This window comes from Lemur catta, chromosome 5 (genome assembly GCF_020740605.2).
Source record: "Lemur catta isolate mLemCat1 chromosome 5, mLemCat1.pri, whole genome shotgun sequence".
NCBI classification, from domain to species: domain Eukaryota; kingdom Metazoa; phylum Chordata; class Mammalia; order Primates; family Lemuridae; genus Lemur; species Lemur catta.
Genome location: NC_059132.1, coordinates 28,914,332 through 28,935,394, shown reverse-complemented (window position 1 = coordinate 28,935,394; position 21,063 = coordinate 28,914,332). Strand labels below are relative to the sequence as shown.

The 21,063-nt window shown below is 38.6% G+C and overlaps 1 long non-coding RNA gene across 1 annotated transcript in view; it reads left to right on the top strand.

The window, feature by feature from the left end:
* LOC123638045 overlaps positions 1-21,063 on the top strand; it is a 310,100-nt gene that overhangs the window by 49,907 nt on the left and 239,130 nt on the right. The gene's annotated exons all lie outside the window — the stretch shown is intronic.

The window sequence follows — 21,063 nt, the reverse complement described above, 5'->3', positions numbered from 1 at the left end:
TGGAATGAGGCTCTGTCTCTCAAGCTAAGCCAGAAAGGAAAGAGAAAACAGTGAGGAAAGCACAGGCTCAGAGAAGAGGGCTGGGAGAGAGTGTTTCAGCTTCAAGCTTGGGCTGCTCAGACGCTGATCCCTTTTCAATAGACCCCAGACACAAGCCCCTCCCCTCCACGGGCTGCGGGCCAATGAGTGCGCTTCAGGCTGCACGGGAGGACAGGACAGCATGGAACTGCTGGCATTGTGTCAGGGAGCAGGGGAGGAGGGAGAGACCTCTCTCTGAATTGGAAGGAGCTGGGAGGCCAGAGCTGACACAGACCAGACCGTGCCTCTCTAACTTAAATAAGGGGTGGGCCCTGAGAGCAATGCATGTTGCAAAGTTGTGGGAATCTGGGTGGAAATAAAAATTAAAGTTGCAGAATGGTGGGTAGAAGAGTACCAATCTCCACTGATCCTTGTCACCTGTACAGCATGACAGAAATGAGAGATCAATAGAATTCTCAAGTTGTCTTGTTTCATTGGAAATTCAAGGCTCTCTGGGGAAAGCATGATCAATGTGGCTTTTTGGTTTTGATTGCATCAGTGATAATAATCTAAAGCCTGAAAGGGCACTTGTTCACCAGCTAGCCCTGCTAGACACTTCAGTCTCTTTTGGCAGGGCCTTGCTGTAGCAAAAGGCAAGTGGGTTTCAGAATCAGGCCCACCCATAGAAATTTAGGAAAGTTGGGAGAGTTACTCAAACTCTTGGAGGCTCCTTTCCTTATCTGCATCATTAATTCTATTGTGTTCAACAAATACTTTTTGAGGATTCACTGTATGCCAGGGAATGTTCTAGGCTTTGTAGAAACATCAGTGAACAAACAAGACAAGGTCTCTGCCCTCACGGAGCTTTTCCCACAGTAGGGAATTCTGAAAACATACAAACTAGTATGATTTCAGACAATAATTGATGAATAATTATTTATCAAGGGTGATCAAAGAAGGCTTATCTCGGGAAATGTCACTTGAACAAACATCTGAATGATGATGTTATTATGAAAGAACTAAAGGAAGTGAGTGTGTTCTCAGCAAAAGTAATAGCAAGTACAAAGGTCCTGAGGCAGAAACAAACTTGCTATGTTTTAAAAACACCAGGAAGATCGGTATAACTGGAACTTAATGAGTGGTCAGAAGAGTTTGAATGATTAGATTGAAGGGGCTGGTGGGTACAGGTTCATATAAACTCTTACAGGATATGATAAAGAGTTTGGATCTAATTCAAACTGCAGGGAGAAATCATTGGAGAGTTGTGAGCAGGAGAATTAAGGTGGGTGAAATTTTAACAAGAGGTAGGTAAGAAGCTAGTGAGAGTTACTCGTAGCTTGGATTACTATGATAGCACTGGAGTTGAGATATTTCTTTGGATTTAGGAATATTTTTGCAAGGGATGGTACTTTTTATGGTCATTGAGATGAATAAATTAGATTACATATAATGACACAACTTATACTTAAGAGGTACTCACTAAGTGTTAATTTTTATTCCCCTTTTATTGGTTAAATCAGATGATGAAATTAAGGATTGAAGAGATAAAGTGACTTGTCCAAGAATAATCTGTCATCAAAATGGGATAAATTTATGCTATCGTAACAAATCATTGCCATATCTCAGTGGTTTAAAACAATAAAGGTTTGTTTTACTCACACTACAAATGTATCATGCGTCAGCTGGAGGGGCTGTGCCATGTTCTGCCCACTCAAACCCAGGCTGATAGAGTGGGCACCACCTGAACTTTGCTGATCATTGTGTTAGAGGGAATGAGAGCTCTAGAAGGTCTCAAGTAGGTCATTATAGGCTCTAGCCCAAAAGTAAAATAACATATGACACTTTTGCTCACAGCTCTTGACCAAGGCTGGTCATGTGCATCCACTCAACCACAGCAGGGGCAGGAAGTGCTGTCCTAGCATGTGCACAGAAGATGCAAAACTAGGCAAAATTGGTGAACAGCATTAACAATGTCTCCAGACATACAAAAGTTATTACAGAGCCAGAATTGGGGCCCTCTCATTAATGATAAGCTTTGACATTGAAATCACTACTTACAAACTTTAATATATATTTCTGATAAAATAGGAAAAAAGTTTAAATATTGTGATAAGATATCTCACTGAGATGTAAGAGTCTTTAAAATGATAAGTGGGAAGAGTAGCAGATTGTAAACTTGGGGCCGAGGAAGGTACTTCTTAATGCATGGGGCAACAAATTAACAAGTCCAAGGCATCTCCACATTGTAGGTCTAATCATATACAATAGTTCTAATCAAATAAAATGACGTCTAATACAGGATGCAGGAGGAGGCTCAACACAGAGAGATGCTATAGGCCTGATAAAGACTTGGCCTCTACTGTAGGTTTAGGGTTCAAATCCTGGTTCTGCCTCTTACTAGCTGTGAGACCATAAGGAACGTATTTAATCTCTGTTAGTCTCAGCTACCCTGTCAGCAAAATGAGTAAAACAGCAGTATCGCCTTACAGGATTGCTAGGAGGGTTAATTAGTTCCTGGTAGAATGTTCAAAATAATATAGTATTTTAAATAAGACACGTGACAGGATAATAATAATGAGAATTTAATATTGAGAATGTCTTTATTTTTATTGGGATCAAAAGACTAATACAAGATTTAAAAACTGGGTGATATGCTTGGATCTGTTAATGTGAAAAGTACTTCTAAGTTTTAATTAACGTTCAGTGCAGTAGAACAAGTCAGGGTAGCTGCTTAGAAAGTACGTGATCATCTAGGCCCCGGGTCACCAAGGTCTGGCTCTGCACTTTCAAGCTACATGAAGATAGTGACAATGGTGAGGGCCCACTATCCTGCAGGCGGTGTGTGATGCAAGTGACGATATTTTGCCTGAAGGAGGCTCAGAGGAGTGAAGTACAGTATGAGAGTCACTTTCAAATATTTGGTGGCACCCAAAGTCTAATGTGTAGAAACCTCAGGGAGCAACAGTAGGGACTCAATTCCACCGGGGTTTCCTGGTGAGTGAACAGAGCATCTCTCAGACTTTTCACCTGAAAGACAAGAAAGTAGTATTTACCCATCAATTTTTGTCCTCTATAGTTTGAGGGTTGTTCCTGGGGGGAATAACTCCCCTGTATCTCTGGACTGTTCATGCTCATGGGTTACACAAGCTTCCATGTTTCAGGGAAGGTTATGGACTAGAAAAATAGAAATGTAACATAAACTTATGGTGCAACCCTATCAGCATAGGTAAGTATGAGCTTGCACAGGGCTACCCTCCGTGGCTGTGGCTAAAATCAAGTGCGCCAAGGAGGTGTGATGTGCAGGTACCAGTAGCATCTACTAAAATCTATAAAATGAGAAACAATAACACTAGCTAGTATCTATTGAGCACTTATTCTTTCCAGGCACTCTTATAAGCATTGTGCATATATTACCACAAGCAGTCTTTACCATAGTATTTAATACTCCGGGGTGGGCTCTTTGTTTATCCCTGTCATCACAAGTACACACACAGAATAAAGGAATTGTTGACACTCAGCAAATATATCAGTCATGTGGGTTAGATTATATTTTAATAACAAAAATTCCCAAATTTGAGTGGATGAAAATAAATGAAGCTTTATTTCTTGCTCATTTTACTTGTCCATCGAGGGTTGCCTGGCAACCCTGTTCTCTGTTCTACATCGTTCTCACATTGGAATGTGGGCTCCAACTGGTATTTTCACAGTTCCCAGAGGAGGATTCCCAAAGGGCACCCTGGTTCTTAAATTTTCTGCCTGGAAGTGACTGACATCACTTTCACCCACATTTTAGGGCTAAATCAAGTTACATGGCCACTCCTAATCCCAAAGAAGGTAAGAAGAACCATCTCACCATGTGCCTAAGAGGAGAAAGCCAAAAATATTTGGTAAATAGAATTAACAATTATGCATTGTGCCTCACTGGACAGCAATATTTAGCTTATATTCTTTCTTGTAGGCAAAATATTCTTTTCCCTCCCCCGTTGGAGATAACCGAACATTCCTATCCAATCATAGCTTCCAGTTGAAAATCCTGGATCTCTCGGGGGCACAAAGTAGTCTGTATCCCAGAGAACAGAACAATATTCTCTCCCTCAGAGCCACATGTGGCTCCTCTTTCTCCAGAGACCTATAAACTGAGATGACAAGTTATTAGCTCCCCACTTGGATACTTTCAGCTTCGAATAACAGTTTTCTCATTGCTCACCAACTGGCCCCTAGACAAATGCTATATATTTTACAGCGTTTGTTAGAGGAATGCTCCACTTTCATATCCAGCACTGAGTCAGGAAATTGGACTAGATTATACTGAGGTAACAACCTAAAACTCTCACTCTCAGTAAACCCAAAGGCTTTTTTCTTTACCTCTTTTCTTTTTTTGTTGTGTTACTTGTGGCTGGGAAGGGAAATTTTTGTACCATACTATCATCATACAGGGTAATATGAAAAATTCCACCACCTGAAACACGGCATGAAAACTGCGGGGAAAATGTGACTGTGAGGATGTCAGAGTCTCAATTTCATTTTTCTGAGATTTCCTATCCTTTAGCATCTAGTGCTGTTCTAGGCAATGAGGATTCACTCAGCAAATGGACCAAAAATAATAAAGAGGCATTGTAGCAACTAGACTAACTATACAGCAACCACATTTGTCAAAGGAATAATTAGGAAAATCATTACTATCTTATAAGACGGTATTTATTTTATAGATACTAACAATTTGAACAAATTTCCCTAAGAACTGTGTTAGTAAAAACAGAACTTTAGATCAGAGGCATAACATTCCTAGTTCTCAACCCCGGCATCCTAGGGGTTTAGGAAATACTCATGTGACCTCGGATAACATCAATGAAAAGCAGAGTGTCTAAAACAAGGAAGGAAGTTCTATTATGCACTAGCAGGGCCAGAACAAGAGTTATTAGCTCCAGTTTGAACAGATATAGATTACTGACATTGAGCCTCTTTTCATATATTTTTTTGGCCATTTATATGTCTTCTGTAGAGAAATGTCTATTCATGTCCTTTGCCCATTTTTCTAGTGGGTTTCCTTATCGTTGAATTGAGAGGATTGTTATGATGGCCCAGGCTGCTTTTATATTCCATAATATTGATGGCATTTGGTTAATCACAGTAAATCTACCTTTGATGATCAACCTTCCTGCTTTTCTTATGAAGCCTGGTGGGTCTGTGCTCTGGCAGATTTACAGTAGAGAAAGGAGAAGAACCCTTGGTTTAAATTAATTTTTACAGACTCATCTCTGAATTCACAGTTTCCCAGAAAGTCCATGGGAACTTCTATGGCAAGAGATGTCACATATCTGGGATGAGAATCATGGGTGGCTTTTGATTTCTTTCTGAACTCTTTGATAAAAATAAAGCCAGTTTCAGCTCTAATCTCTATGACATTTATTGATTGCAAACAGAGAATTACTAAGAGTGCTTAAAACGCTAACAGATGGAGGCTTTGGTAATTATTTCTTTATGAAAGTGGATACCTGAGCTGCATCTAGATACACAGTTTTCCCTGCAGATCAGAATATGACTCAGTAAAGCCAGCACCTGACGATGTGGTATGATTTAAAAGGAAATAAAATCCCCTATTGTCTAAATTTCCTTCCCTGGTACTGCTTAAAATCTTACCATTTCTTTAAGCATTTTGTCTCTCTGGGGGAAAATCTCATTACCATCAGTAGCTGCAGCAGCAGCAGCAATGCCAGTTTCCACGATGGAGTGTTCCATGTGCCAGGCACTGAGCTTAGAGATTCTGAATTCTCTAATCCTTGCAACAACCCAAAGAGGAGGTATTTTTATTACCCGTGCTTTATATATGAGAAAAGCCAGGATTTGGAAAGGTTACATGCTTCACAAACTCACATAGCTAATTATCATTAATGCCAGGGCCTGTACTAGACCTGACCCTCTGTGGTCTGAGTGCTGGGTCATTGTGCTGAACTTTGGCTCAGAATTACCATGTAAAAAAAGTTATATTATTTTCATATAAATTATTGAGCCATGTATTTCAGTGGTATGACTGGAGCTACCTTTAAAGAAAGTGTTCCTGTGGATACAACACACTCATTCAAGGATCAGTCCATAGCTGATACTGTACTCAAATCACATTTTAAGGGACTTCTTGATTTAAATTTAAAAATAAAATTTTATGCACTCAACTTAATAGAATTTGTCAAAGTGCCATTACACAGATGCATACTCAGATTGTTCTGGTGTAAATTAGTCCACATAATGAAGTGGTAGTTTGCCATATTAGCATTATTTATATAACAAGGTTACCTGTAGATAACACCATTCAGTGTGTCAGGCACTGTGGATGGTGTTTTGAACAAAAATAGTCAGGGGGCTTTTGTGGCTCAGAGAGACAGACTCATCAACTAATCACATAATAAGGTAAAATGAGCAAGGTTACACAAAAGAGGTACTTTATTGGGAGTGATAGAAGATGCAATCTAGAGCTGAGATCATGGAGATAAGTAGAAACTAACAACCGGAAGTACTGGGCGTGAGGGTTGGAAGAAGAGCATTCCAGGCAAAACGAAGAGCACGTGCAAATGTCCTGAAAGGGAGAAGCCTGGTACCCATGATGAGGAGGTGTGGGGTCACTGAGCCTGGGGGGCATGCAGTGACTTGTAGGCCACGCCAAAAGTTTTGTTTGGTTTTCTTTCGGTTGGCTATCAAACAAGCCAATGTAACATTTTAAGCAGGAGAATGATGTGGTCTTCAGAAAGATCTCTTTTGGCTGCAGGGAGGAAATGGATGGAGGTGGAGAAGATGAAGGAGCACAAGGCTGCTACACTAGTCCAAGTGAAGGATGACGGTCACTGGGCTTAGATGGTAGCAGTGGAGGTGATGGAAGAGCCCGAAATATAAAATAAATCAACAGGACTTTAAGTGTCTAGGACTACTACTTGCTGGCTGTGTGACCTTGAGAAGATACTTAACCTCTTTGAGTCCCTGTTTCTACTTCTGTAAAAATTAGAACAATAACAGTATCTACTTCAAGGTTATTATAAGTTAACATAGACATCTAGCACATAGTAAGTGCTCAGTAAGTGTTATAGTAGTAATAGTTGTATTACCAAATTTGGGATAAAGAAGAAAACAAAATGACCGGGACAAAAATATTTCCAATAACTAGATTCACAGAAGTAGAATTTTTGGGTCACAAAGATAGGATTAAAAAAATTAACCCTAAAATACATCTGTCCCTTGGCATCTGCAGGGGACTGATTTCAGGACCCCTGTGGATACCAAAATCCACAGATACTTAAGTCCCTGATACAGAATGGTATAGTATTTTGCACTTAACCACACAGTTTCCCCTGTATACTTTAAATCATCTCTAGATTACTTATAACACCCAATATAATGTAAATGCTGTGTAAGTAATTGTTATACTGTGTTTTTTTATTTGTAGTATTTTTTACTGTGTTTTGTTCCCAATATTTTTAATCAATGGTTGGTTGAATTCAGGCTTGCAGGACCCCTGGCTACAGAGAGACAAGTGGACTTCTTTTTAACTCCTCTTTTTAAGCATGTGTTAGAGATACAAAAATAGTTAAATTCATCTTTCACATTCCAGTCCTCCTTAAAGGACTATTGAAATTTATAGTATTACCACCGTGACTGAGAATATACATGTCCCCAAGACCTTACTAGCACTGGACATCACTTATGTTTCCCTTTGGGGGCATAATATTCTTATTTTAATTTGGTTTAAAGTTGACTATTGTTTAATGTTTCATGGTCAATTTCTGTTTTTTTTTCTTTGAAATGCCTTTTCACACAATTTCTTCTGAATAATAAATAAATAGCAAACCATACTTTTGACAACACAATAAAAACGGAGACTCAAAGACAACATTCCAGTAAATTGTCGGAATTCTGAGAAGAGTCAGATGAGGGTAAGTATTAATAAGATGGCAGGGAGATGAGACATCATAAAAGGGAGAGTGAAAAGCCCTGGGAGGCTTTAGCCTGGAGGAAAGAACACTTGCCTGGGCTGCAATGTTGAGAATGGTTTGCACATCTCTAAAAGATGGTCACGTGGAAGATGAATTGAACATTTTCCATGTTACTTCTTTGGTCCAAATAAAGATATTACAAAAAGATGAATATTGAATTAAAATTAAAAAAATATTTTTAATGATTCTTTGAGTTCTCTGAATGAAAATAACAGCTCTGTGATAGGCAAGGATTTCCCTAGAAGTGATGACATATAAGGGAGACTGGAGACCATTCAGGGATGCTGGAAAGGATTCTAAGTCAGCCAAGGATGAACGAGTGTCTTGCTACTCAAGAGTGTCCTCTGCAGAGAAGCAGCATCTGCATCATGGGAGGGCATGTCAGAAATGCAGGATTTTGTGCCCAGCCCAACCTCCTGAATCACAGTGTGCATGTCTACAAGACTCAGGTTTGTTTGCACATTAAAGTGGGAGGAGCACTGAGATGAGCCCAATATTTCTTTCTGAATTGGTGTGATCCTGTGAGTCCAGGCATGATCTCTAGTAGAAGGGACTTGAGGCCTGGTGTTGGGAAAGGGAAGGAGGTCTTGTTGAGCTGGGAAGGCTTTTAGGGTTTTTCAAACTACACTAGGCATTCTTGCATCAAGTTCTCAGAAGTACCTGGGGTGGCACTGGAAGAAGTAGCTACCGTTTCCTACAGAATCAATTTTGACCTGTTGACTCTCAGAGCTGGAAAAAACTCAGGGATCATCTGATTTACAATTTTATTTTTTACAAGAGGAACTAAAGGTTAGAGAGGGACAAGGGGCCGGTCTCAGGTTAAAATAAAAATTGATGGCTTTTTCATACTTTAACTTTTATCCAATTTTGTTCTTCCCCCGCCACACACACACTTAAACAACCTGCTTTTTAAATTGATCTGGTGGCTATCCTTAGAGCCAACAGCAAAAGCAAGGAGAGGGGGAAATCTAATACTGCAGGAGTCTTTTTCGGGTGTCACACAGCAGACTGTGAAGAGTGATGTGAACAGGAGTTGAAGTCAGAATGAACACAAACTAATACGGCCAACAATTTTCAGTGCAGTCTATGCTCTTCATAGTTCTCTCTTAGGCTGTTTTTTTTTCTCTTTTATTTCAGCATATTATGGAGGTACAAATGTTTAGGTAGACTCTTAAGCAGAAGTTTATCGTTGGTTATTTTGATAAAGAATCTAGGGTCATGATTGAGGCTAGGAAAAAAAAATGGGGAATAGCAGTAGATGGAATTCCTCATTTCCACAGTCAGAAAACCTGTGTATAAATCCTAGCTCCACCATCGACGGGGACTATATATGGCCTAATGAGTGCTCGGGCAAGATATTTTATATGTCTGTGCTTCAGTAACTTCAGTGTCATTATGGATTTAAAAACATGAATTATTCCTCCACTGACAGGGTTGTTGTGAGTTCCAACAATACTTTGGAAAAATGCTCTGTAGCTTCCAGATATTTTTGTGGTTTCTTTTTCAAATTGCCAGTCTTCCCAATAATGACATTATGGTTTACAGAGGCAGGGCGCTGACTTGTTCACTGCTCTACTCCCATGGCTAGCGCAGCGCTGCCACGTGGACAGCACAGAGAGTTCTCAATCAAGTTTTGATGAATAGATGGATTTATACACGAAGGAAAGAGGGGGAGAGAAGAGATAGGAGGACAGGAGGACTGCCGCCCATGTGACATTAGGATCTGATTGGTGGCAATCGGGTTTCCTACAGTCTCTTTCCAGTCTTATGGTTTGCTGTTTCTTTTATAGCTGCTCTTTTTTAGTGATGACTCTAAACTGGTTAACAATATAGTAACAAAACCCTGGGCTCTGTGGTCAGGAAGATCTAGGTTTAAATTTTCTGCTTGAAACTATATGACCTTGGGCAAGTTATATACTCTACCTAAGCATCAATGTTCTCATCAGTCAAGTGCTGTTAACAATTCCTAACTCATTGTAATTGTTGTGAGGATTAAATGGCAAAATGAATACAAATAATTTTGCACAGTGCTCGGTTTACAGTGAGCATTCAATAAATACTATTTTCCTTCCCTACGAGTTCGAGAAGGGTGAAGGAAGAATGAAAACATTTGATCAATGGCTGGGACACTGGTACACAGCCGGCATTCAGCACATGATTTGAAGTAGAAAGCATAAATGTAATATTGACATTTGTCTTCAATCACGTTTTCATTGAAGGTGAATTATAAGTCTGTCGTTTTCTTTACATGATTAAATTTGGGAGTTTTTAAATCATTTATTTGAAAATGTTGATTGTATAATTTCTGCCTTTTAAAATTATGGAGATTTTCTTTGTTCTGTTTTATGATCAATTTTTATAAATGTATGAAAACTTGGAAAAAAGATATATTTTTAGTATGAGATACAATCTGATCTATATTAATTTTATTTTGTAAATTACATCAGTTAATTTTCTTGAATGGACAATAATAAAGCTTATAGGAGCAAACAAATAAAAAACCCACAGCGTATTTAGTTGTGGCATACTGGGTGATTCCCAGAATTAAAGGGCGAGATGAAAAGCCTGGCCTTCGATGGGAGAGGAGCTAGGGTAGCTCTGAGCACCCAGCAGCAGACATTCATGAGCATCATGGCTGGGTCACTGTCACCTGAGGCTCAACTCTGACTATAGTCTCTCTCTTTGAATCTCTGCTTAAGAGTTAAATTCCTCAAAGAAAGAATAAGGTTTGCTTAGCCTGGAGTTCTTGCCTAAGTCTGTGATTGGCAGAGGAGGACCAGTTCCCTACTGGATGAAGGGAAGAGGGAACCAGAGAGGCAATAACTGCAGAGGTCCACTGTCTGACCTGTGAAGTTTACATCTTTATATCCCGATCCCTGTTTTTCTTTCACCTCCCATGCAAAATACTGGGGATATTTAGGACCGGAAACAGGGACATGGTTAACTCCATAAGAGAAGTCATCTGGGTTTGGATTCAGAGTACCCTCTTTCACTAGATTTGCTTGTCTATAGAGAAAGCATGTTATGACTCTACTATTATAATTGCTATTACTACCATTACCACCATCATTTATTGAGTACTTTATTCATTTATTCACTTATTAGTATTTAAGCTACTTGTCAGAAACTACACTATGTACAGTTCTGCCACCACAGAGTTTAGAATCTAGTGGCAGGACACTCATTTAATCAAATAAACTTTTAAATGATTTATGATTATAATTGAATATAATTATAATGGGTGATTGTATAATTACAATTGAAATAACTGTGATGAAAATGAAATTCAGAAAGGCTTAGGAAACATATAATTTGGAGATTTGGCCAGCAACAGGAGTCATAAATCCTTTTCCTACCTTGTCATATATATACTTCTTCAATGGAGGGGTATTGAAGTTAATCGAGATGAGCCGTTAATGGCAAATGGGATGGATGCAGGTCCTCACATAGCTATTTCATTTTATTATAATTAGCCTGTTTTTTATGAACATATTCACGCAGATTCCCAGAGTAGCATATACATAATTCAGTTCCTTGAGGAGTTGACAAGCTTGTTTGCTCTTTTCTGTTGCACAGTCATGGGCTGTACTACAAGTATCACAAATCTACACTGCTGGTACCAGGTGGAACTGGGAAGTACGTGGAGGGCTTCTTTTAAACCCTTTACCATCTCTAGAAAAGCTCAGATTCATGACCTATTGAGAGTAATTTGAGTGTTTGTGTACAAATCATGAGCTACAGATGCCTTTCTTCTTGTGATGGGATTGTGTCTTGATAAACCCATTCTAAGTTGAAAGTATTGTAAGTCGAAAATCCACTTAATAGATACTCCTCAATTTATGATGGAGTTGCGATTTCTACTAAATGCATTTCACTTTTGTGCTATCACAATGTCAAAAAATTGTAAGTCAAACCATTATAAATTGGGAACCATCTGTATTAGAGCTTCTGGTTAGAAATAATAGAACCCTTGGAAATAATCTAAGCTAACTTTTTCCCTTAGAGACAAGGAAACAAAGCCCAGGGATGGGGACAGCCCCTTTAAGGGATCTGGCAACCAAGAGGCAGGTTGGTAGAGTTGAAATGAGAAGCCATTTTTCCTTCTAAATCTCTTTGTCTGATAAGCTCTTCCACTAAATTCTGCTTCTTTAATCAAAGGCTTTCAGAGAACCATTTTTTTCTTCTCCAATGGAAAGGAAATTCCTGGAGATGAAGATATATCTGGTAACCTTTCCCCACACCAAATGTTAAACTCATTTTAGTCATTTAAAGCCATTGACATGAGCCTCCTCGTGAAGGCTGGCTAACTCTAGAAGGTATCATTAATGGACCTGAAGCCTTGAGTAGATGAACAGTATCAGTGCTAAGAACTGGCTTCTCAGCATGTATCCCAGTGAAGCTGACAGAAGGACTTCTTACCCTTTTACCTTTGTTTCTTAGTTAGTCTTTCAAACCCATTAGCATGAGTCATCATTTGATATATTTCTTTCCCTTCTAGAGCTCAAGTGCTATTTACAATGATTCTTGGTATTAATAATTTGATATCAGAGTGTTATTGTGACACTGCATTAGTTTTAATTAAACTAAGCCACTTGAGTCCCCTGCAAACAATGGTGAATCTTGGCAGAAATGTATATCTCTTTTCTTAATAGAAAGAGTGGTTTGGGTCTTTGTGCTGCTTGTTTTCCCATTGTCAAGGCTGAAGATATTAAGAGCTTTCTGCTTGGGAAGAAACTTACAAGAATTATAATTCATTGAGATTTGGGGTAGAACAAGAGTCTTAGAAAAAATACTGATTCCCTATTGATGGAGAAATCATTTTAACCTCTCTCAGCCTCAGTTTTCTATTGTATAGATCAGGCTCAGAGTTGCATATCTTGTCAGGATTGTTGTATGGAAAAGATGGGATAATACAAGAGAACTGGGTAAGGGGCTGTCACCTTTTTCAGTCTTCACTGAGCATCATGTGTGTATTGGAGCAGTCTGAAGAAAGATCTAGGATTCCTCCTCCTTGCCCTTGGGTACAGTTCAGCTCTGATTGTTTCTTCAAAGAGACTTTATATCTGTCAGCTCACTTGACATTTCCACTGATGATGTCAGGGGAACATGGAAGAGATGTTTTATTCAAAATTACTATGCACGGAATTGGGATGCCTGAGTTTTAGTCCTAGCTGGGTTTTGATCTAGCCCATCTAATTTTGAAAAAGTGATCTTTGTAAAACAGAAAAAGAATCATGTCATTCCCCAACTTAAAATCCTCCATTAGCTTCTCTTTGCCCTTAGAATAAATTCTAATGTCTTCAACATGTTCTGTAAGGTCCCCACCATTTGGCGCCTGTCCAGTTCTCCTACCTCACTATTCTCCATTCTTACTGTCACCCGGTGCATTTCAGCAACAGAGGACTTCACTCAGTTTCTCTGACGTGCTTTGCTTTCCTGCCTCAGGGTCTTCAGATGTAGCTCCTTCAGCCTGTAATGCTCTTTGCCCTGGGGCCTTGTAAAACTGCCTGTTTTTCATATTTCTGTTTTCAGCTTAAAAGTCTTTTGCTTGGAGACTTTCCCTGAACCCCTTACCTAAAGCAAATATACTGTATTATTTTCTGTCATGGAGATTGGTTTGTTATCTTCATACCAATCTCAATTTGTAATTTTGTGATAAATATTTATTTTCTTCTATTGTGTTTACTTGATTTATCTTATTGGCATGTCTATCCTTTTGGAATGTAAACTTCATGAAAGTAGAGACTGTATTTTATTTATGGTTGTATCTCCAGCACCCAGCAGAATGACTGGCCACCTGGTGAGCATTCAATAAAATTTGCTAAATAAACAAATGAACTCTTTCTCAAAGTTTTAGTTCTTCGTAGATGACAATGTGCTAGAACATTGTCTACCTTACTCTCAACTTCAAATAGAGAAGACTCTTCTCTCCTTTTTTTTACATTTTTCCTTTGCTGCTTGAGCTATATGTTCAATGTGGTATGTAGAATTTACTAAACTAAAATTTAGAGTGATAAGAACACTTATTAGCTTGGACATCAGGAGATCTGAGTTCTAGACTTATCTATACTTCTAGCTCACAATGCAATCCTGTATAAGTTAGATGCCTATTTTTGGACCTCAGTTAACTCTATTTTTATAAAAAGAGACTGGAAATCATAAGCCATAAAGATCTTTTCCACCTGGAATATTATTGTTTACCATCTATCAGTTAACCTGGGTAGCCTCAGGGCAGCTACTTTTAAAATAGCAATGGTCATATGGATTCATGTTCGGGTATATTCATTAAAAACAGAAATCCTATTAGTTTATATTCATACTACAAAGTATACAATCTCTGAGGAGAAACCAAGCTTCAAAATATCTTTCCAATAAACAAAATATTCTATGCCCTTGCTGTGTGTTGGGCGCTTTTTGGGGTAGACTGGGAAGCACAAGCACTGGTGAAAACAGAAGGGAGCAGTATTATGTACTCATGTTGTTCTCCATCTGCTATATTTTGTAGGTTTGCCAGAATTTTCCCAGCATGACTTCTCCAGATTTTCCACTTTATTCCAGATTACACATAGCTCTGGCAGGAAGGTCTGCATTGAGAGCCAGTTGTAGAGATAGTGGAAACGTTTCACACACATTCAGTTTTTAGTATTCATTACTCTGCATCCAACAACAAAACAGAGGGTGTATGGTCTTGACTAAGAGATTAGGTTGTCAAAGCAGAAGTGACTTGGAATAGTGACTTTAACCATTCTAAAATGAGTTTCTTCATCAATGAGAGAAGTGTAATAATAGTAAAAAATGTGTAAGTGGTTGACAAGGTTAAATAAAATAATCAACTAAAATATTTAGCGTATTCCTGATCCAAGGTAGCCACTCAGTATGTATTATTTGCTGTATTTCTTTTTTGTCCTCTTTTTTTCTTTTTATTTCAGAATATTACAGGGGTACAAATATTTTGGTTACATGGATTGCTTTTGTACTGCTTGAGTCAAAGTTATAAGTGTGCCCATTCATTACTTGAGTAAAAAATGAAGAATTCCAATCCAGACTGAGAGTGAATGTATCTGTTCAATATATTCACTTTCTGTGTCATCATCTGTAAAATTGATGTTTTCACTGTAATCTTTAAGATCCCTTCCTGCTCTGAAACGCCAAAGTGAAGAGGCTAAAAAACATTTGGCACTATGAGAAGATATATAATAGACATCTTAGTTTTTCTGAATTACCTAAAAACTCTTGAGTGCTGATTATAAAATATTATATAGACATAGCTATGATTTTCTCAGTTATATCACAGAAGCTAGAAAGTGATCATATGACAAAACTATGAAGTAGGTGACATTTTGGGGAAATTCAGGCCCATGCAGTCTTTACCTCCCCTGAAATACCTCTCTGGCAAGTCCTTGCTTTTTTTCCTGTGTTCTCTCTCTATTTCCTTCCCCCTCTTTATCTCTCTAAATTATATGCCTTATCTCTAACTGTAAAATGAAAGCTCTTGTTTCTTATTAAATAAATTTCATGCTCTGAGAATCAGGGAAGAAGCATGTCTCAACCCAGTTCTGTGATTGGGCCAGGCTTTCAAGGGCCCTGCTATGATAGCAGTCTGGTTAGCTACTATTTTGTCTCCTATTTGACAGATGAGAGAATGGTAGTACCCCCCTACACACACCAGTGATATGCCCAGCTCTTTAATCTTCACACGTTTCTGATTCTGGCTTCAGCCGCTGACTAATAATACATCTCATCCTCAAGGATTCATAGAGTTTCTCTTTCAGACTCTAAAATAAATGGTCTTAGAAATTTTAGGAACTCTAATCTTCTCATTTTACTGATAGAGTAATGGAGGCCCTGAGAAATTACATGACTCATTTTATGTCCCCACAGCTAATGAATGACAGAAATTTCAATACCTGAAATAGTATTACATGATACATACTCGGTAGTCTCACTGGTTTTGTTGTTTTTAATAAGAGCTTGTTATTAAATTTGCATTTCTCTACAATAAGAAACATGCTAAATTGGTAGTAATTCATATTTTACTCGTTAACTGACAATCAGTTGTTAGTGAGATAGGAACAGAACCCAGCAAAATTCCCGGGGCAAAAAAGGAACCGGAAAGGGAGTGGAGAGCGCAGATTAGAATGGGGAACTAATACGGGATCTGGCAAGATGGGATTTGTTGATGACCCTGAAAACAGTGGCTTTCATGCAGTGGTGGGGAGGAAAATCTGCCCAAAGTGGGTTAAAAAGTGAACAGAATATGGGGAAGTGAAAAGATGCTAACATCTCATGGAGTTTTTCCCTGAAACACATGAGGCCAATGGAAAGATTTATTTTTTTAAAAAAATGAGTAAAATTATAGCATATTGTGTGTTGTTTGGAATGACTTGATATTTAGGGGGAAATATGACGAGGAGAAAGAAATATCAGTCACAGAAGCCTAGTCTTGAGTTGGTGAGAGGCAGTGTGATCCAGTGCACAGAGGGTTTGGCTTTCTGTAGGTGAACACACAGAGCTTGTAAGCAGAGAAGTGGTGAAAAGACGCAATAGTTCTCTTTTGTTGGCTTTGATTTTCTCAATGAACTGAAAAATGAGTCAGGAGCTGGCATTGAGGAGAGGAAGAAAGTGTTAGAGGCTGCAGAGGAATTGAGAAGGTGTGAACATCCATCATAGAGAATGGAAGGGTGAAATAGGGAAATAAGGTAAAATTGCTGGATAATACTAAAGGCCTACTTGAGTTTGACAGTCAAAAATGTAAAAAGATTGCTGGATCAAATGGTAGGTCTACTTGAATCTGTTTAAGCTATCTCCATAATGCTTTCCACAGGGGTTGCACTAGTTTGCAGTCCCACCAGCAGTGTATGAGTGTTCCTGTCTCTCCGCATCCACGCCAACATGTGTTGTTTTGGGATTTTTTGATAAAGGCCATTCTCGCTGGAGTTAGGTGATATCTCATTGTGGTTTTGATTTGCATTTCCCTGATGATTAGGAATGTTGAGCATTTTTTCATATGTTTGTTAGCCATTCTTATAGCTTCTTTTAAAAAATTTCTATTCATGTCTTTCGCCCACTTTTTGACAGGGTTGTTTGATTTTTTCTTACTGATTTTCCTGAGTTCTAAATAGATTCTTGTTATCAATCCTTTATCTGATTTCTAGTATGGGTAAATTTTTTCCCATTCTGTAGGTTGTCTGTTTATTCTCGTGACTGTTTCTTTGGCTGTGCAGAAGCTTTTTAATTTAATCAGGTCCCATTCATTTATTTTTGTTGTTGCTGTGATTGCCTTAGGGGTCTTCTTCATAAATTCTTTGCCTAGGCCAATGTCTGTAAGAGAGACAAGTCAGACTTGTAGTGAGTTTCTCTCCACCCTCCTTCAGCTGCTTGAGTGTAACTGCAAAATAGGTGGAGCACTGAGTTGAACTCTTGTTGGGGTTTTGCCAAATGAGGCTAAAGAAGAAGGGAGGAGCAAGAAAGTTAGGGATATATAAAAGGAACAGTTGTAGAGATTGCCCATGGAATCCAAGAAGAATAAGGAAGGAAGTGAAAATGCAAGACAGGTCATGGACAGCAAGAAGTGGTGGGGCCAGTGGGATGGAGGTTTTGATGGATTTGGAGGGGAGAGTAAGGGAGATTCTAAAGTTAACAGAGTTACAAAGATAAGGGTAGATGTTTGAAAAAAGATTTTGGGAGGAATGCCATAATTACTAATAACAAGGTCTAGTATGTGGCCTTGGAAGCACATGACTGAAGAGAGTTAAAAGAAGAAACTGGAGATGCGATAGTCAAGGATTGAATGGAGACAATGGCACTGGTATGGAAGTGGTAAGGAATGCTGACCTAGTATCGAGTGGAGAAGGCAGAGAGTGTGACAGAGGTGAAGAGGTGAGTAGTGGTGAAGAATAAGGTGGTGAGTTTGAGATTTGAGTCTTCAGGAAGCCAGTGAGGGTGACAGATGACTGCCACAAGGCAGGATAGAGCTTGATGGCACATGCTTCTTAAAAGGTTGTATTTTTGAAGTAAGAAGGAGGAAGTAATTGACTAGTCATAAATGATTGTGATGAGCGTAGAGAGCACCTAGCCTCACCTTCAGTCTCTGTACAATGTGGGAGGTAGAAGGAAAAAAAGGAAAAACAACCTTCACTTAAGAGGCCAGCAAGGGAAGCAGTTTCCCCAGCAAGGAGCAAGGTCTCATAACACACAACTGATGGAGAAGCTAAAAAGAAGTTTGAAGATACAGGGGATTTTTCTGGTATAGACTATAAGTTTCAGAGCACCCAGTGGAATAGTTAGGGTGGGGAGTGCTTAATAATGGCTGTGAAATCACATCGGAAGATGCATAAAACTTATCTGGGTATGGTGGGTAATCTAGAGCAGTACTTCTCACACTTTAATGTATTTGTAAATCCCCTGGGGATCTTGGGAAAATTCATATTCAAGAGATCTTGTTGGGGATGGCATGGTGCTGAGAGTCTTATTTTCTAACAAGCTTCAAGGTAATGCTGATACTACTGATTTGAGGATCATACTTTAAGGAGCGAGGTTTTGCAGGCTTGGACTCGTATGAACAGTGTCAAGGTTGGTACCTGGAGAGGGCTACCAATGATGCACTTGATCAAGAACATTTGAAGCTCTGGAGCTTCCTTCGTTTTAGGAATATTTAATAATTGCCACCATTTTTGGAAGATAAATTTTTATTCCTTCATTCCTCATCTTTCCTTCTCTGAATCTAAAGTACATGTGCTTAACTATATTTGCTCCTATGTGTATATTGTCTTTGTTTTATAGTTGTGCACACATTATTCCAACAGGATAATTTGCTCCTTAGAGCCAGAAACTGTGGGGAATACTGGAACATTATTGGATTGTGAGTCATAAGCCCTAATTTCAATTCCCATTTCTACTATTAACTAGCTATGGAAAGCAGTGGAAAAATAATTTACCTTTCTGATCATTTTTATAAGTGAAGTGGGGATAATTGTGCCTCACTGCCAGTGTTATAAGATTCAAATGAGATACTTTATGACTTGGGTGGGGCAAAGGCAATATATGTAACCTAAACATTTGTACCCCTGTAATATGCTGAAATAATAAATTTTTTTTAAAAAAAAGATTATACCTTTCACATTGCATAGTTGGTTCATGCAGGTAAATTCAGCCAAGGGAAGAATGTTAGATACAGACAAGCTATGATTAACTTTACCCATCTATTTCGTTCTGCAGTAGAACTCTGTGTTCCAAAATGTGTTATGGGCAATCAGATCAAAACTTCTTCAAAGACATCTTGGATGGGTTCCTATATGAGGAAACATTTTTATGAATACAGTCTGTTCTCTGACAATAAAAACATTCTTTTTCTTTCTTTTTTTTCTTGGAGAGCTAGCATTTGTGAGGACTGATTTCCCCAGGTCCTTGGAATTGAGCTGAAAAGCACGGATTTTCGAGTTCAGGTTCTAGCTTCACCCTTTATCAGCTGTGAAATCTTAATCGAGTTACTTAAATCTCTGTAAACCTTGGGTTTCTTATCTGTAAGATTGATATAATTATAGTCTCTTCCTCAGAGGATTGTTGTAAGAATTGAGACAATGTGCATTTTATTATTATGACTGTCCAAGAACCTGGATAAAGGACTTATACCCAGAATTTATAAAGTGGTCTCTAAATTCAACAGTAAGAAAAAAGCAACCCACTTAAACATGGACAAAAGCTTAGAGTAGACACTTCCTGAAGTAAGATATACGGATGAAAAATAAGTATATGAAAAGGTGTTCAACACCATTATTCTTTAAGGAAATGCAAATCCAAACCACAGAAGGCTAATATTCTAATACTGAGTATCAATAGTAATACCAATGACTACACTGACTATTGGGAGGATATAGAACAAATGGAGTTTTCATACACTGCTGGTAGGAATGCAAAATTGTAAAACCACTTTAGAAAGGAGTTTTTCAATGTCTTAAAAAGCTAAACACACCACTAATACATGATCCAACCATGCTTATCCTGGGTGTTTACCCAAGAGAAATAAAGTGTCTATTTATATAATGCTTTATATAAAAATATTCATATCTTCATTTATAATAGTCCCAAACTAGAAACAATACAAATTTCCATCCACAGTTAAAAGGATAAACAAATTGTGGTGCAATCATATGGTAAATACTACTCAGCGATAAAAAGAAATTAATTACTGGTACACACACCAATAGAGATACATCTCAAAATCATTGTCCTGAGTGAAAGAAGCTGGATAAAAACAGAGTACTTATTGTATGACTCCATTTATATATAATTCTAGAAAATGGAAACTATAGTAACAGAAAGCAGTTAGGTGATCACCTGGGCATGGAGCAGGAAGGGAGTGGAGAAAGGCAGGAAAGGGGGTCACCAGGAGATGGGGAAGTTTTCCGGGAAGGGATACAGTAATTATGTCGCTGGTGTTGATCAGGGTGACGGTTTCACAAGTGTATAATATGTCGAAACTTATCAAATTGTACACTTTAAACCTATGGAGCTTATTGTATGTCAAATATACCTCGATAAAACTATTAGCATAGAAAGAACATACGGTAGCTCCCACCTCCCATTGCCTTCTAAAGCTGGAAGGCTTTCCATAATTTGAACCCATCTTATTTATTAGCTTCAGTTATCACTGAATCTTTTACTCCACTGAGGCCATTTTCTTCATGCCCTTTTCTGTAAGGTCAGTTGGTTCCTGCCTTCCTGCCTCTCTGTTCATGTTATTCACCATATGTAGGCGGCCTACCCGTTCCTTATATCCTGATACCCATACTTCTTTATAGAGACTACTTAAAAATATTTCTTTCACTTGTCTATTAAACATACATCGATTGAGTGCCTGTTATGAACCAGGCCTTGAGTGGAAGTTGGGCATCCATCAGTGGTCAGGATAGCCTGGTTCCTGCTCTCATGAGGCTCATGATCTGGTCGGAGATATGAACGAGTCCATGGCTGTACGGTTATGCATACATTTATTATTTTCAACTACTCAGCCTTTTAGTACCCTTTATGTTATGGGGTAATTATGCATTGGGGGTTGTTGGTGGGA